Source organism: Mirounga angustirostris, unplaced genomic scaffold (genome assembly GCF_029215605.1).
Source record: "Mirounga angustirostris isolate CCGP_5_RB_7025 unplaced genomic scaffold, mMirAng1.0.hap1 SCAF_1, whole genome shotgun sequence".
In the NCBI taxonomy this organism is placed as follows: domain Eukaryota; kingdom Metazoa; phylum Chordata; class Mammalia; order Carnivora; family Phocidae; genus Mirounga; species Mirounga angustirostris.
In genome coordinates this window covers 212,256,585-212,273,330 of record NW_026991709.1, presented here as the reverse complement: position 1 = coordinate 212,273,330, position 16,746 = coordinate 212,256,585, and the positions used below count along the sequence as shown (strand labels likewise).

General features: G+C 51.8%; 1 protein-coding gene across 8 annotated transcripts in view; it reads left to right on the top strand.

The window, feature by feature from the left end:
* Positions 1–16,746, top strand: part of KDM4B (lysine demethylase 4B) — a 135,055-nt gene that overhangs the window by 21,262 nt on the left and 97,047 nt on the right. For 7 of the 8 annotated variants that reach the window (XM_045863263.2, XM_045863261.2, XM_045863262.2 and 4 more), the window contains one exon: positions 12,309–12,399. The exons of the other annotated variant lie outside the window; for it this stretch is intronic. The gene's annotated coding sequence lies outside the window, so the exon portion shown is untranslated. The remainder of the gene's footprint in view (positions 1–12,308; positions 12,400–16,746) is intronic. 8 annotated transcript variants of the gene reach the window in all.

Genomic DNA, 16,746 nt, shown 5'->3' with positions numbered 1-16,746 from the left:
ACCTTTCCAATAGTCCTGCCCACTCCCCTCCCCCAGCCCTGGTAACCACTCAGCTGTTTCCTGTCTGTGGATGAGCCTGTTGTGGGCGTGTCACCCACGTGGACTCACACCCCGTGTGGCCTTCTGTGTCCGGTTCCCTCCCTGAGCGTCGTGGGCTCGGGGTCTGTCCCCGGGGCAGCGTGGGTGGGCGCCTTGCTCCTGTTCACGGCTGAGGGACGCTCCCGAGTGCAGGTGCACACGCTGTGTGTATCCGCTCACGCACTGATGCACACTTGGATTGTTTCCACTGTTTGGCCACTATGACTAATGCCTATAATGCATAATATGAACAGTCCTGTGGTGGTTTTTGTGTGCACACTTGTTTTCATTTCTCTTCAGTAGATACCTTGGAGTGGAATTGCTGGTCATAGGGAGACCCCATGTTTAACACTCGAAGAAACTGCCAAATTGTTTTCCAACGTGGCTGCACCGTTTTTGCGATCCTACCAGCAGTGTATGAAGGCTCCAGTTTGGCTAGGTATTTTAAATTTGAATTAGGTAGAGAGAGGGTACTGTAATCACTTTGGTGATGGCTTAATCCCAGGACGCTTCGCCTCTTTCCCCTGAGATTGGTTCTTGTCTACATGATGGCCACTGGGGCTGCTAGAGGGACAGGACCTCTGGGTATCAGGTACAGCTCTCGAGGTGGGCTCTACTTTATTTTTATAAAAGTCAGTATGAGTATTATCACTAAAGACAGAAGTCTGTGTGAATTACAGATGTCCCCAGACTCCCCCCACCCCCCAGAGAACCATCCCTGGCATCTTGGCCAAGGTTCTCCTGGTCATTGACTGCATATGCCTTCATTTTTGTAGGGGCGTGGGTGCTTTTCTCTTTGGGTTATGTGTATTTTTTTCTCTTTCAACAGCGCTGCAGTGAACATCCTTGTTGCCCTTTGTTTGAAGTGAGCTTCTGTGAGTGTGGATACTTGGCCCACGGATGCTTTTTATATCTTGAGGCATGTTGCTTGGTTGTCCCAGGGTGGTGGTCAGGGTTGATGCTCCCATGGTGGCTGGAGGCTCCCATCATACGGGGGACAGCCCCAGCTTCTGTCTGTCCTTGTAACTGTCACCTCCTAGTCACCTTTTTTTTTTTTAATTACCAGTTCATAGCCATGCCCACCCATTAAACTGGGTGTTTATATTTTCTCTTGACTTATAACAGGATTTCTCAAACTGATGTCTTGGAACCAGGCCATTCTCTGGGGGGCATCCCAGGCGCTGTGGGGGCTTAGCAGCATCCCTGGCCCCACCCCACAATGTCAGGAGCCCCCCCCTCCCCATGTGACAGCCACAGACGTCCCCAGATGTTGTCCATTGTGCCCTGGGGGCCGGATCACCTCAACTGAGAAGCAGTGTTTTATAACATCCTTTCCTGTATTAGGGCTGTTAGCACCCTTTTGTGTCACACGTTTTTTTCTCAGTTTCTCATTTATCTTTCAGCTTTATTTTTGATGTGTTGGTACACAGAATGTTTTCAAGTTTATTGCCAAATTTGTCTTTTCCTTTAAATCTCCTAGTCTTGTGACCTCCTTGGAGAGGTCTCCTCTGCGCCCCGCCCCCCAAGATTATAAAAACATTGGCCTCTGTTTTCCTGCTTGCAGTCTTGTGCAGTTCCTAAAGACTGCAGTCTAGAAGCTGTGGGCGGGCGGAGAGCTCCGTGTCTTCCACATGTCTCCCTGCTGGTCTGTGCGGGCTGGTGATCCACGTAGAGTGTGGCTGCCCCGTTGCTACCTGTGTGGTCTCAGACAAGTCACTCCACCACCCCGGGCCTCAGTTTCCTCGTCTGCGAGGTGGGCTGTGATGACAGTGCCTGCTGCCTGGGGTTGGGGCTGATCAGGCAGGCCAGGTGTTGAGAGCTGTGCCCGAGCGTGGGTTAACAGTGCCCAGAGCGGACTCTGGAGGGAGGGTAGCCTTTCGAGAGGCCAGTAAACCTGTGCACACTCACCAGGACCACGGGGGACAAGCAGTTCCTCTCTGGGCACGCAACGTGTATACCTCTGCGCTGTCCAGCCCCGGCCCCACCCAGCGCCTGTGCGCAATTATAGGGCACATGGGCAGAGACATAGGAAGATCGTTTTGTTACTGATGATGGTTTTAAATGGTGAATTGTGGAACATCTAAGACCTATACATATGAATAAAGAATGGACAGGTGTTTTGAGCATCTGCCCGGCCCCTGATTTTGCAGGGAGCTTGGTTGGGGGCCCCCAAGGATGCTGGCATCTGCCCCTCTCTCTGTGTGGCTCTAGCCCCTTGCCCGTGGCTGTGGGCCAGGGGGACAGGTGGCCTTTGCCCACGCTGCTTCCCTGAGCCTGTGGAGCCAAGTGAAGATGGAGGTGGGCTGGCAGACCCAGTGCCTGACACTCCAGAGAAGGTGCTGACAGCCGTGCCCGTGGCCCTCCTGGACTCCCTGGCCTTTCGTCCAAGCAGTCCCTCCTATTTTTATTTCTCCAATCCAAACGTTTCCTTTTCATTGTTTGTAATTCAAGTTTTTAGAGACATGATTTCAGATTTACAGAGAAGTTGCGAGAATAACACAGAGAATTCCTGGATGCGTTTCATCCAGTTGCTTGAGCGTTAACGATGTACTCACCTGTTCTATTCCTTTTCTCGCTCTCTCCGCATTTTTCCTGAACTGTTTCAGAGAGATGCCCCTCTCCCTCTAAATACTTCAGTGTTTAGTTCTTCCAGACAAGGGATTCTCTTAGCAAATTACCCAAATCAGGAAATTAATTTGCAGAATTCTCAAAAGAGAGTCCAGGATCATACATCGTATTTGGTTGTCTGGCTGCTTTCATTTCTCTTAATCTGGAACGGTTCCCGAGACTGTGTTTGGAGTTCATGACTTTGTCATTTGGGAGAGGACAGTCTGGTGATTCTGCAGGATGTCCCTCAGTGTGGGCTTGTCTGATGGTTTCACACGATTACATACTTTTGGCAGGAATATCCTGGAAGTGACCTTGCGTCCTTCTTAGTACATAGTATCCAGAAGTCCCTGGTGTCAGTTTGGTCCATTTTTGGTGATATTAACCTCCATCACTTGGTTAAGGAGGTTTCTCTACCCTAAAGTGACTATTGTCCAATTTGTATTGAGTAAGTTTCTGGTGGGGAGGTAGTCTGAGACCATGTGCACACCTTGTTGTTCCTCCAGCATCCAGTGTTGGTTTTAACAGCATTGTTGATTCTGGCCAGAGGGTGATTGTCTGATTCCATCATTCCTTTTGCATTTTTAAAAAAAAATTTATTTGAGAGAGAGAGAACATGAGCTGGGTGGGGAGGGCAGAGGGAGAGGGAGAAGCAGGCTCCCCGCTGAGCAGGGAGCCCGACGTGGGACTTGATCCTGGGACTCCAGGATCATGAGCTGAGCCGAAGGCAGACGCTCAGCGACTGAGCCACCCAGAATCCCCTCCTTTTGCATTTGTTAATTGGCTTTCTGCTGTAAGAACCAGCTAGCTGTCTTCTCTTCCCCATTTGTTTATTTATATCCATGTGGACTCGTGGATTCTTACGTGACTCAGTAGGTTATAATCCATCGCTAGCATCATGTGTTTGGTTGCTCCAGTGGTCCCAAATTTATCCAGAGGGAGAGCCCCATCACGCTGGCTCCATGTGTCTTTCAGCATGTCCTCACCATTCCCTGGGTGCTTCCTAACTTCCGGACACAGTGAGTGTCCCCGGCCTATCGCGTACTCTTCCTGCCCCGTGCTCTGGGGTTGACCACTTCTCCAGGGAGCCTTGGTTCTTCTTGTGGACAATGGCATTTAGAAACCAAGATCTGGGTGTTCACTGTGCTCATTGCCACTGGGGTGTCTTTGCTTCTAGGCCCTCTTATTGGCCTGGGCTGGGAGTAAACACACATGTGCATATATCTAGCGTTTGTGTGCATGTGTGTATACATCACCCCCACACACACATGCTCAGATGTTTCTGCTTCCGGTCATCCACGTATATGCAGTGGTGCCCATGAGTTTACACTGAGTGGTTATAGTATTACCTGAAATATGGTTTGCTTTAGTTGTCTCTGTTCTGTATTTGTTGTAGAATACCCCCCGCCCCCTCAATTCTCATTGATTTCATTCATTCATTCAGTAGGTGGGACATTAGCATGGTTCCAAGTCCAAGTGCACAGAGGCATCTGGAGAGAAGTGTCCTCACTCCTCCCTGCAGGGAATGATCTCACTAGTTGCTGGCTTATCCTGGCTTACGCTTTTTTATCTCCACTTTTTTCACATGAAGGGTGGCATCGTGGGGATCGCTCGTGAACTTTACTCTTTTCACTGAAGGACACATCCTGGAAACCACCTCACCTGGCCGTGGAGATGTCCTCTTCTGCACGGTGTCTGCTTGGGCACAGTTAATTCAGCCTCTGCTGTGTGTGGGCATTTAGGTTGTTTCCAGTGTCTTGCAGATGTAAATGGTGCTGCAGCTAATGCCCTTGTCTATGAGGTATTTTTGTATTCGTGGAAGAGTATCTTCAGGGTGGATTTCTAGCAGTGAGATTGCTGGGTCAAAAGTTAAGTGTAAATGTGTTTTGTCAGCTTCTGCCCAGTCCCCTTCCAGAGGGTGGTATGGGTTTATGCCTGTTGGCCCTGTGGGATGACAGGTCTGGTCCCCATAGCCTCACCAGCAGGATGTGCTGTTCTCTTTAAAATTATCTGCCAGTCTGAGAGGTGTGAGAAGTGGGGGTCTCAGTGTGGTTTTAATTAGCATTTCTGGAATGATGAGTGAGGCCGAACAGTATTTAATATGTCAAGGGCCATTTTTGTATCTTTTCTTTGAACTGCCTGTTCATCTTTTTCAATTGGATTTACTCACCACCACCCCCAACTTTTATTTATTTATTTATTTATTTATTTATTTATTTATTTATTTAATTTTATTTAAAAGACTTTATTTATTTGACAGAGAGCAGAAGCAGGGGGAGCAGCAGAGGGAAAGGGAGAAGCAGGCTCCCTGCTGAGCAGGGAGCCCGTTGCGGGGCTTGATCCCAGGACCCTGAGATCATGACCTGAGCCGAAGGCAGACACTTAACCGACTGAGCCACCCAGGCACCCACCATCCTCCCAACTTTTAAAACTTCAGCATACATTAGGGAGATGAGCCCTTTGTGGTATGTTTGTAAATACTTGCTATGAGCTTCCCAGTTTTATTTTGACTCTTTTTAAAAAAGATTTATTTATTTTAGAGAGAGCGATTGAAAGAGAGAGAGCACAAGCAGAGGGAGGGCCAGAGGGAGAGGGAGAGAGAATTTCAAGCAGACTCCCCACTGAGTGCAGAGCCCGACGCTGGGCTTAATCTCACAACCCTGCGATCATGACCTGAGCCGAAATCCAGAGTCAGATGCTTAACCAACTGAGCCACCCATGTGCCCCTGCAACTTGGTTTTTTAATGGTGGTTTGTTTTTTTGTTTGTTTTTAGTTTTTTTGCCCTGAAGGAGTGTGTGTGTTTTAAGATAATTTGTGATAGAGTCAAGTTTATGGATCTATCTTTTATTATTGCCTCTGGATTTGGAGTGCTAGTTGGAAAGCCTTTTTGTATGCTGAGTTGGAGGGGAACTCACCATGTTTTTTTCCAGTACTCATATGGTCACATGCTTTCCAAGCAGACCCCTCATCCATTTGGAGTTCATTCCTGCTGATGGTGTGAGGTACGGGTCCGACTGTCTTTTCCCAAATTATTGCCCTGTTGCCCCGGCGCTTTCCAGGGAGAAAGCCCGAGAGAACGTAGAAGGACATGCTGTGAAAAGTGTAATCCTCACAACGATAAGGCTCTGCCGCCTCGGTAACAGGCCCCAACTGCCCTGTCATCACTTTCTCTGGAGTTTTGGTCTCTTTTTTGTTTTTCTTCCTTGCTCTGTTGCTGTGATGTTAAGCATCTTCTCATGTGCTGCTTGGATGTTTATCTTCTTTGGAGAAATGTCCGTTGAGATCTTTCATCTATTTGCAGGTTAGGCTGTCTTTCTGTTGTTGATCCTTAAGAGTTCTTCAAATATCCTGGATACAAATCCCTGATGCGATATAGATCTGCGGATACCTTCGCCCATCCCGTGGGCTGTCTTCCCTTTCTTGATTTTGCCTTTGAAGCACAAAGTCTGACTTGCCTGTTTTCTCTTTTGTTGCTTGTGCCGTTGCTCTGGCATCTACAAACCATTGCCTCACCCACAGTCACAGAGATGTAATTCATGTATTTTCTTCTCTGAGAGTTGTATAGTTTTCGCTCCTATGTTTAGATATGTGATCCTTTTGAGTTAAGTCTGCAGGTGGTGTGAGGTAGGGGGTCCGGCTTCATTCTTTCTCATGTAGGCATCCAGTTGTTGAAAAAACCGTTCTTTCCCCGTTGAATGGTTGTGGCAGCCTCCTTGAAAATCACTTGGCTTCACAAGTGCGGGTTTATTTCTGGACTGTCAACTCTCTTGCACTAATTTCTTTTTTTTTTTTTTAAGACTTTTATTTATTTATTTGACAGAGAGAGACACAGCGAGAGCAGGAACACAAGCAGGGGGAGTGGGAGAGGGAGAAGCAGGCTTCCCACGGAGCAGGGAGCCCGATGCGGGGCTCGATCCCAGGACCCTGGGATCGTGACCTGAGCCGAAGGCAGACGCTTAACGACTGAGCCACCCAGGCGCCCCTCTTGCGCTAATTTCTATGTCCATCTTTTTTTTTTTTTTTTAAGATTTTATTTATTTATTTGAGAGAGAGAGAGAATGAGAGACAGAGAGCACGAGAGGGAAGAGGGCAGAGGGGGGAAGCAGACCCCCCGCCGAGCAGGGAGCCCCATGCGGGACTCGATCCCGGGACTCCAGGATCACGACCCGAGCCGAAGGCAGTCGCTTAACCACCTGAGCCACCCAGGCGCCCCTCTATGTCCATCTTTATGCCGCTACCACACTGTCTTGTTTACTATGGTTTTGTCACCCTGAGTTATATCTGGTCTCGGGGGTGAGAGTTAAGGAAAATGATGTGGTTCTTACATTTCCATGTAATGAGACCAGACCCTTCTTAGTTGGGAGCAAGACAGCCTGGATGCCCGCCACTTCCCTAGCTGAGCCCTCATGACTTCTACAGTGGCATTTCAGCATCCGTGAGGATATGGGGGATTTGGTGAGATACTTGTAAATAAGAGGCTCTTTCGCCAATATGCAAAGATTGATGAAACATGTCGCTTTTTCATCTCTTTCAAACAGGAAGGATCTGAAATATGTGTTCGGCAGGTTGGGTCTTTATCAGGTCCTGAAACTGGATGGTAGTGTGGTGTCAGCTTGCTTTTTCTTTTCTTATCAGTTTGGATCTTTTTACAGCCACTCTCCTCTTCCAGCTAAAACCTGCTGTGCAGTGAGCTTCAGAGGACAGAGGTAAAGGTGGTTTTTTTTTTTTTTTTTTGAGTTTTTATTTTGAAATAATTTTAGACTTACTGAAATGTTACAAAGACAGTACAGAGAGTTCTTGGGTACTTTTCAGCCACCTCCCTAATGTTAGCATCTAACATAACTGGAGAAGAATGACCCAAAGTAAGCAAGGAGCATGGAGGAATGGTATTTAGCCTTTCTTCAGATTCCCCTACTTGTCACACGCATGTCCCATTTCTGCCCCAGAGCCCCGTCCGGGACCCTGTAATGCATTTAGTTGTCAAATCTCCTCCGGCTCCTCTGGCCTGGGACTGTTTCTCATTCTCTCCTGATCTATTGTGATCTCGACACTTTTGGAGAGCACTGGTCAGGGATTTTGTGGAATGTCCCTCCACTTGGCTTTGTCCGGTGTTTTCTTGGGATTAGATGAAGGTTACGCGGTTTGGGGCAGGCGGCCTTCTCCGTGCAGGATGTTGGTGTGTCTCTTTGCTGGTGATGTCACCCTGGATCCCATGCCAGGAGTCTCCACTGGAAAGTTACTAATTTTCCCTTTGGGGACTGTGCAAATACCTTGTTTCCTCTCAAACTTTTGCCTGTCCGTTGCAGCGCCTGTCTGTGGATCCTCCCTGCCATAGTTGTTACTGTGATATTCACATAGTGACTTTGTATCACCTTCACTGCTTCTCCATGTTCGAATTAGAATTCCTTTGTAGAAAAGGGCGGTCCCTTCTCCCTCGTTTGTGGTACGTTTTTAATTTTGCATCGGCGAAGACTTACGCGATTTATTTTATCCTGTGGGTTATAGTCCAGTACAATCACTATTCTGTTGCCCGAATTGTCCTTGCTTTGGTCATTGGGCATGCCTTCTTTGGGGTCCTGTGTCCTTCCTTCATGACCTCATCCCCTGGGGAGGGTTGCCTTCCTTCCTGCTCCCATGAGATGCTCAGGCTCACCTGGTATATTCCCCGCCCCAACCCTGAAGTAGACCACTTCTCCAAGGAGGAGAGTGGGGACCAAGGAGTTCCTTAGGTTGGAGAACGATATTTGAACCATGATCTGGGTGCTGGGTGTGCGCAGTGCTAGGGGGCGTTGTGGCTTCTTCTGTCAGTAGACAGAGCTTAGAAATGTGAATCCTAACCCATGCCTGCATGCCTGTCTGTGTTTATTTTTGTGTCTGTCTATCTGTATATATATGTTTTTCAAAAACCCATGAGTTGGTTCATACTTACCTGATGGTAGAGTGTTCGGGTCAGTGGTCCTTCTGAGACTTGGGATGCTTCCCTGCCCTGTGAGGGGCATGCACAGCCCTTGCAGGCTTGGGTGGACAGCAGGGGATGCCAGGCCCCGTTTGAGGGCCCCTTGGGGCTCATGGCTGTGGAAGAGCGGGCCCAGTTGGACAGTAAGCCCTTCTGGGTCAGGTGGCTGAGGGAGTAGGTGAGGACTCCTTTCCTGTCTGGCCCAGAGACTGCCTGCTCAGCCTCTCAAAACCCTAGACGCAGCTCCAGGGCAAGAGTGGGCAGTGTGGTCTGGTATGGGCCAGCCCTCCGAACCCACCCTGAGGGTCCGTCCTGGGCAGCTGAGAGCTGATAGGACCAAGGGCCTCGGGTACCTCAGCCAGGGTGGGGAGGCCAAGCCCGTGGGGTCCCCAGACATGCCACCAGCTGGTGGCAGTTCCCAACGCCTTGGCCTTTAGGTACAGCTGGCTCTTTCCCTGTTTCCTGCTCCTGCTGCTTCCTGGCCCCACCTGCCTGCCCTTTGCAGAGGCCACTTTGTACGCTGCTTCGGCGTCTGCCTACTCACGGTGGGCACATTGGAATAACTACATCTTCTAATGGTCAGATTGTGCCTTTTTAAGAGAGAAAATGGTCAGACTGTGCCTTTTAAGGGCATTGATGTCTGATGTCTCAGGTCGTCACTGGAGGCTCTTACCTTGCTGCAACCGGACTCCCCTCCCGAGTTCTATTCTTAGCGCCCCAGATTTCCCAGGACCCACAGTGAGGTCAGCGGCTGGGCTGGGCCAGCCTGGGCAGCGGGAGGCATCAAACCCAGCCTGCCTGGGCCTTTTTGTTTTGTTTTCTTTTTAAACGTTACTGAGACTTTATTTTTTAAAAAACCATTTTGGAATTTGCAGAGAAATTGAGAGTGTCCCCCCCCCCCCCGATTCCCCACTGGGCTGTTCTGTCAGGCTGGGACCCTGTTGCAGTTAATGGACAGTGTTGATACCTTCTCAGTAAGCAAAGTCCACAGTTTATTCTGATTTCCTCAGTTTCCCCCAATGTCCCTTTTCCATCCCAGGCTCCCATGTGACACGGGGTCATCACGTCTCCTTGGGCTCTTCTGGGCTGGGACAGTTTCTCAGACTTCCCTGGTGTTTGATGCCCCTTGACAGTGGCGTGGAGCATGGAGAAGGGGTTTTTGTAAGAAGCCCCTTCCTTGGATTTGTCTGGGGTTTTTCTCATGGTAAGACGGGGGAGGGATGGGTTTTGGGAGGAAGACCCCTGAGTCAAGTGCCCTTCTCCTGACGTCACTGCAGACGTTGGCCTCAGTCCCCTGGCTGAGGTGGGCAGTCAGGTGTCTCCACTGCAAAGTCACTCTTCTAGTTTCCATGCTGTTCTATTTGGGAGGAAGTCACCGTGCCCGGCCCACACTTCAGGGCCCTCTGATCCCTCAGCCCCAGACTGCCTTGTGCCCAGTGGGCCTGTGGTTGTGTCTGAGGCCAGGCCCTGGCATCCCAGAGCCCCCAGGGTGGCTGCCGGCCAGCCGTGGAGGGCCCGCAGCCCCTGAAGGAGCCGTGGAGGTAGGTGAGCCGCGCCCCTTGTCCACTGTGGACATGGGTCAGGGTGGGTGGAGGCCTCACTTCGGGCTGTGGCCTGGGAATTGGGGCCTGATCCCAGCCCCAGAGCTTCCAGCCTCTCAGCATGGGGGTCAGTGCTCTTGGCGAGGGCAGAAGAACCCACGACATTGGTGGCCCGGCAGCCGTGGGTAGCAGCAGATGGAGGTATGTCCAGCTGAGAACCACAGGCCCTAGTGGTCTTGTGTTTCAGACCATGTGCTGGTGGGTGAGGCCCGCACAGGGACAGTTCCCAGTGATGAGGGAGGCACGTGATCCCATCAACACAGGAGCGAAAGGTGGAGGCCGGCAGTTCAGTTCGCAGCCTGGAGCCTGCACCATCCGTGGAGGTGGAAAGATCCCTCAGCTCTCCTGAAATCTGGGAAACACACTTGCACCTCGAAGCTGCTGTGTTAGTCTCCCTGTGCTGTTGTAACAACGAACTGCAGACTTACTGACTTAAAACAGCGCACACTGATGATCTTGGATCTGGAGGCCAGAAGCCCGACCTGGGTCTCACTGGGCTACCGTCAGGGTGTGGGCAGGGCTGGCTCCTCCTGGAGGCTCCGGGCAGGATCCGTTCTTTGTTCTTTGCCTTTCCGGCTCCTGGAGGCGCCACATTCCCCACCTAATGGCCCCTTCCTCCATCTGCATGGTGTTGGTGTGTCCGTGGGACCTCTGCTGGTGTTGTCATGTCTCTTTCTCTGACTCTGACCCTCCTGCTCCACTCTTGGGAGGACACTGGGCCCACCAGATAATCCGGGATCCTCTTCCCATCTCAGGGCCCTTCACTTAATCCCCGCCCCCCGCACCCCCACCCAGCAGAGTCCCTTTTGCTGTGGAAGGGAGCGTGGCCACAGATCACAGGGATTAGGACCTGGACGTCTTGGGGGCTGTGGTTCTGCCAGCCACAGCTTCCTGGAGGGGTTCCAGAGTCATCGGATTCTCAGACTCGAGCCTTGCCGACGGCAGGGGCTGGTGGGGCTGGGCAGCGGGGAAGGCTTCAGCCGCACAGGTGGGAGAGGCCCCCGGGAGAGCCGCCAGCAGTTTACCTCGCCCAGAAAATGTGTGCAGCCCGAGGTCCAGCAATCTCACAGCTCGCTGGTGTCGTTCAACCCTGGGCCTGACCCGTTAAAAGACAGTGAGATCTGTTTAATGGGGTCATGCCCGGGAATTTTAAAAACCAGAGAAAAATAAGAGAGAATTCCAGCCTACCTTGCGCACCGTGAGGGGTGTTGGTGAAGCTTGTGTTATGTGGAGAAAGTGTGCGGAACTGCATTTAACAAAGCCACTGCCCCCTGGGGCGAGCTGCCCTGCCCAGGGGGACAGGCCGTAGGGGACACTGGAGTCTTGGATGGCAGGCATATGAAGGCACAGAGGTGGGGGTGGGGCTGGGGATCCGGGAGATCTTGTGCTAGCAGGAGCTGAGGTGTCTGGAGGGGTGGGGGCAGGGAGGGTGGAAGAGCCAAGGTAGTGGCCATGGCCTGGATCATCAAAGGTCCTGGGGCTACACCCAAAGTCCGGAGTCTTGTCCTGCATCCATTCAGCAAGTACTGGGGGTCTCTGTGCCCAACTGTAAAGTCAGTGGTTGGGACCCTGCCCTCCGTGGGGTCTTGGTTCTGTACAGCCCCTGCCATGTTCTCTCCCTGTGCTCCTTGCTTGCTGGGGGCGTGGGCAGTGGCCACTGGGCCATGGTGTTGTCCCTGGGACTTTCCTCCTTGGAGGTGTGCCTTTCTGGCTGTTGGGGTTTGGAGGAGGTGGAACTTCTCATGAACCTCTCAGTAGCTGCCCATACCTTAAGGTTTCCAGAAGCTTCTTTGGCTTAATTTGATTGTTTCATGGAGCCTCTCACTTCCTCCACTACTGATTTTTAGGAGCTGAGCTTAAAATGGGTAGTCACAGGAGGACTTTAATGGGGAAAGTGCTTATAGCTATGGATTTTAGTGTTCTTGCAAATTGGCAAGGAATTGGAAATGTCTGGATGAAGGCAAGCGTCCTTGGGCTACGCGCAGCTGTTCGGAATAGAATCTGGACTTAAGGTTTAAGCGTGCAATCAATTTAGTTAATCGCGCTTTTATTTTGTGCATTTTAGGAACCATCACCATTGCCGGGACCTCATAGAAACCCCTGCCAGTTACCGGGGCACCTCTCATCACGGCCGTGGCTACAACTGGGTCTTCAAAGTAAGTGCCCAGGTGGCCGCGGGAGAGCAAGGCGCTGCCGCAGGCCACAGCCCCTCCCAGGCTTGCACGCACCCCGGTGGGAGAAGGTGGCTCCTGTTTGGTCCTGAGTTTAGGGGTGTCCAGGGTCCAGGCCAAGGAGCCTAGAACACCCTCTGGGGTTTGTTCTGCGGGCTGTTTCTTCTCTAGTCCATGCGCTTACGTTTGTGCCCTGGTCCTTCAGCGTCTGAGCAGGGAGTCTGCTTCTCCCTCTGACCCTTAAAAAAAAAATCTTAAAAAAAGGGCTACGCTTCACGTTGTGCATTTTGGGGGATGCTGGGCTCGCCCGGCTTGAGCTGCCCCATCTGTGTCGTGTGGGTCAGGTGTGACAGTGCTTCTGGGCTCATCGAGGGGCATATTCCCCCCATCCCATGTCCTATAGGAAATGATGACCAGTCACAGTGGAGTGGTGGCGGGGATCTTTAAGAATGGAGAATTATTTTTAAAATACCTTTAAAAGAATCCCGTTGCCCAGCTGTTCTGGGTTTTATGGCTGTCCACTTCCTCCTGTACTTTTTTTTTTTTTTAAGATTTTATCTATTTGTCAGAGAGAGAGAGTGGGCGCGCACACACAAGCAGGGGGCAGTGGCAGGCGGAGGGAGAAGCAGGGGACCCGATGAGGGACTCCATCCCAGGACAGAAGGCAGACACTTAATGGACTGAGCCACCCAGGCGCCTCACTCCTGTACTTTTCTAATAAAGGGGGGACAGAGGGTTTTTTGTTTTTTTTTTTAAGATTTTATTTATTTGAGAGAGAGAGAATGAGTGAGAGAGAGTGCGCACATGAGAGAGGGGAGGGTCAGAGGGAGAAGCAGACTCCCTGCTCAGCAGGGAGCCCGATGCGGGACTCGATCCCAGGACTCCAGGATCATGACCTGAGCCAAAGGCAGTTGCTTAACCAACTGAGCCACCCAGGTGCCCCGCTCCTGTACTTTTCTAATAAAGGGGGGACAGAGGGTTTTAAAGAAGTGGCCTCTGATGGTGGTCCAAGGCTATGGCTCATAAGAAGAGAGGGTACAGGGCGCATCTCATGTGCTCTCTCATTCTCTCTCTCTCAAATAAATAAATAAAATCTTAAAAAAAAAAAAAGAAGAGAGGGTACAACCTAATCATCTCCTGGCTCATATCCACGGAGCAGGGGTTGGGAGGGGCGGTGACCTGCGTGAAGGGTTGGTCAGTGTGGGATGAACAGTCCTGTGTGCTCCCTGGCCATTTCACACTGGCTGCTCCTGGTAGCCTGAGAATCGTGTTCAGTGTTGAGCTCCAAGGCCTCAAGGCTAATTGGGCCAAGCATGGGCTGGATTGTGGCCTTCTCTGTTCCGCCATGATTTAGGAACTCAGGGAGATGGACAGTGGAACTCAGGTGCCCCTTTAGGAGGGGTGAAGTAAAGGTTTTGACTCTTGAAGGGTAGACTTCGGGCATCTGGTTCTGGGGTCAGCAAGCTGTGGTCTGCAGACCAATCCGGCCCACTGCCTGTTTTTGTAAGTAAAGTTTTATTAGCACACAGCATTCATTGACATGTCATCTCTGTCAGCTTTCTCCTCACAGTGATAGAATCTAACGAGCAGTTGTGACAGAGACTATGTGACTTGCCAAGGCGAGAGTATTTACTGTGTGGTCCTGTACAGAAAAGGTGGACTGCCCTTGACCTAGGTTCATTTGTTGCTCGCTAGGGCTGGATGGTTTGGAAATGGTCTGTTCTGTGTCTCTTCAGACATTGATTGCCTTTACCCTTAAAGCTTGTGCTTTGTTGTAAGGCAACCAGATCACTAAAGCTTGGCTGTTGTCTTTGTACCCAATGTGATCAATGTGACGTGTTCTGTGTGCGTAGCTTGCCCCCATGCGGCTAGATTAACCTTTAGCGGTCCCTTGCTGCAGTCATCCTGACCTGTCCTCTCCCTCGATCAGTCCATTTTACAGCTAAAGAAACTGAGCGCCACAGCTGGAAGGGGTGGGAAGGTTCTCTGGCGAGGGCGGAGATGTGAATGAAACTACTGGCTCCTTCTCCAGAAGGCCTGGGGCGTTCAAGGAGATCAGAGTCCTTGAGACAAACCAGACTGGTTCACTGTGGCCTGGCAGGTCTCCAGTAGGCTGCTGCGGACTTTGTAAAAAAATTCATTTTTATGCAGACAGAATTCATATGCTGTAATAGTCACCCTTTAAAGTGTACAATTCAGTGATTTTTAGTATATTTGCACAGATATGCAACCGTCACCACCACCTAATTCCAGAGTATTTTATCACCCTGAGAAGAAACCCATCTTGTAATGTAATGTACATTAAGCAGTCACTCCCCGGCCCCCGCGGGCCCCCTTCCCGTCCACGGATGAGCCTCTTCTGGACGTGTCACACGCTGGACTCACACACACCGTGTGGCTTCTGTGTCTGGTTCCCTCCCTGAGTGTCGTGGGCTCAGAGTCTGTCCCTGGGGCAGCGCGTGGAGGGATGCACTGTGTTTAGCCGTTCATCCGTCAGTGGACTCTTAGGTTCTTTCCACTTCTGGGGTATTACAAACGATGCTGCTGTGAACATTCGTGTACAAGTTTCTGTGCGGACATATGTTTTGCTTTTCTTGGGGGGATGCCTTGCGTGGAACTGCTGGGTCATGGGGTCCTTTTGTGCTTCACCTTCTGAGTTACTGCCACCCTGCTTCCACAGCAGCCGTCCCATGTCCCGTTCCCCCAGCCGTGGGCGAGGGCCCTGGATAGCCCCCGCCGTGCCCAGGCCCGCCAGCGCCGACGTGAAGTTGCAGGGCGAGGTTGTTTGTGGGGGTCTCATGTCCAGATACAGCTTCTGTTGACGCGGCCCCCGCATCTGGCTGCCCCCTGCGGATCTAACACTGCGACCCGAGGGGGGCTGCTCTTCCCGCTCCGTGGCCTGGGACATCGTCCGTGTCTGTTTAGACTGTGGGGAGAGCAGGGGTTGTGGACCCCCGTTTATAGCTCCGTCCCGTTTCCAATTTTCTAGAAAGTGCTAATGTCTGAGTGAGCGTGGGCAGATGCGCTCGTCTCCCTGAGATGTGCCACGCAGCAGCAGTCTCCGGGTTGGAGGGATGTGATGACTGTTCCTTCTTTCTTTGCATGATGGATTTTTCACATGGCACTTGCTGCAGACTGAACAGTGCTCCCCGAGAGTGCCCGCACCCCACTCCCGGGAGCATGTGACTATATTCCCTCGCCTGGTAAAAGGGTCTTGGCATCTGGAATTTTGTGAAGGCCCCCGAGATGGGAGATGTTACTGGATCATCTGGGGCCCCAGTGTCAACACAAGGGTCATTACGAGAGCAAGGCAGAGGGTCAGAGTCTGAGAGATGGGCAGACCCCATGCTGAGGGCCGTGAGGATGGCGGAGGGGCTGCGGGCCAGGGATGCGGCCCCTTTGGAAGCGGGAAAAGGGAGGGAAGCTCCAGAAAGAACTCAGCCCACGTGCGATCCAGGACAGACTTCTGGCCTCCAAAAGGATAAGATAATAAAGTTACAATGTTTTAATCCATTAGGTTTATGGTGCTTTGTTACCGCAACCATAGAAATGAATGCATAGGGTTATGGGTGATTCTTCCTTTGGGCTTTTTGGACTTTGTATGTCTCTCAGATAAACGTTAGGCTAGTTTTCGGTCTGCTGCTCGTGGCTCCCCACCTCTTCAGTGCACGAGAACCTGGTCCAGCCACACCGCCTTCCTCATGGCTCTTGACCTTGCACTTCGTACTTGGCCCTGGCCTCCTGCCTTCCTGTCCCTGGGAGGTGCTCTGCCTGCTGTGTCCCCTTCTGTCTCTGTGACCATTTCAGGCTGGCCAGTACGGTGGGAGCAAGTCTGGCACCCTCTCTGGGCTGCGCCTGGTACTTCTGCCCACTGCCTGCCCCCGTGAGCTGTCCTTCTGGGCCCCTGCTCCCACTGGCCCGTTTCTCCTGCTGCTCGGAAGGCCACACAGAAAGCTCCCCGAGCTGTAGTGCCACGGGCCACAGGGCGAGGGTTCTGTGACCCCGGGGTTGGCAGGTGGTTGCCCCCCTGCCGTGTGGGCTCCACGAGGCCAGGGATGGTGTAGAGAACCTGGGGCATAGTTGGAGGAGGACATGGAGGACGTTGTACTGTCTTCCTTGCTGCGCACAGACCACACGCAGAGCTACTCGTGGGACACGGCCCACGTGGGGGGCGGGGCGATGGGGGTTGGAGGGGGCCCTTGTGTTAGCTCCGTAGGAGGTTCTGTCTTGATCCCTGGTGAAGGAATACAGGCTCCTCCTGGGCCCTGCTCCTGCTCGGGGGCCCCTCTGCCGCCAACCCCTACTGGGAGCTGGGCTTTGTTGGCAGAAGCC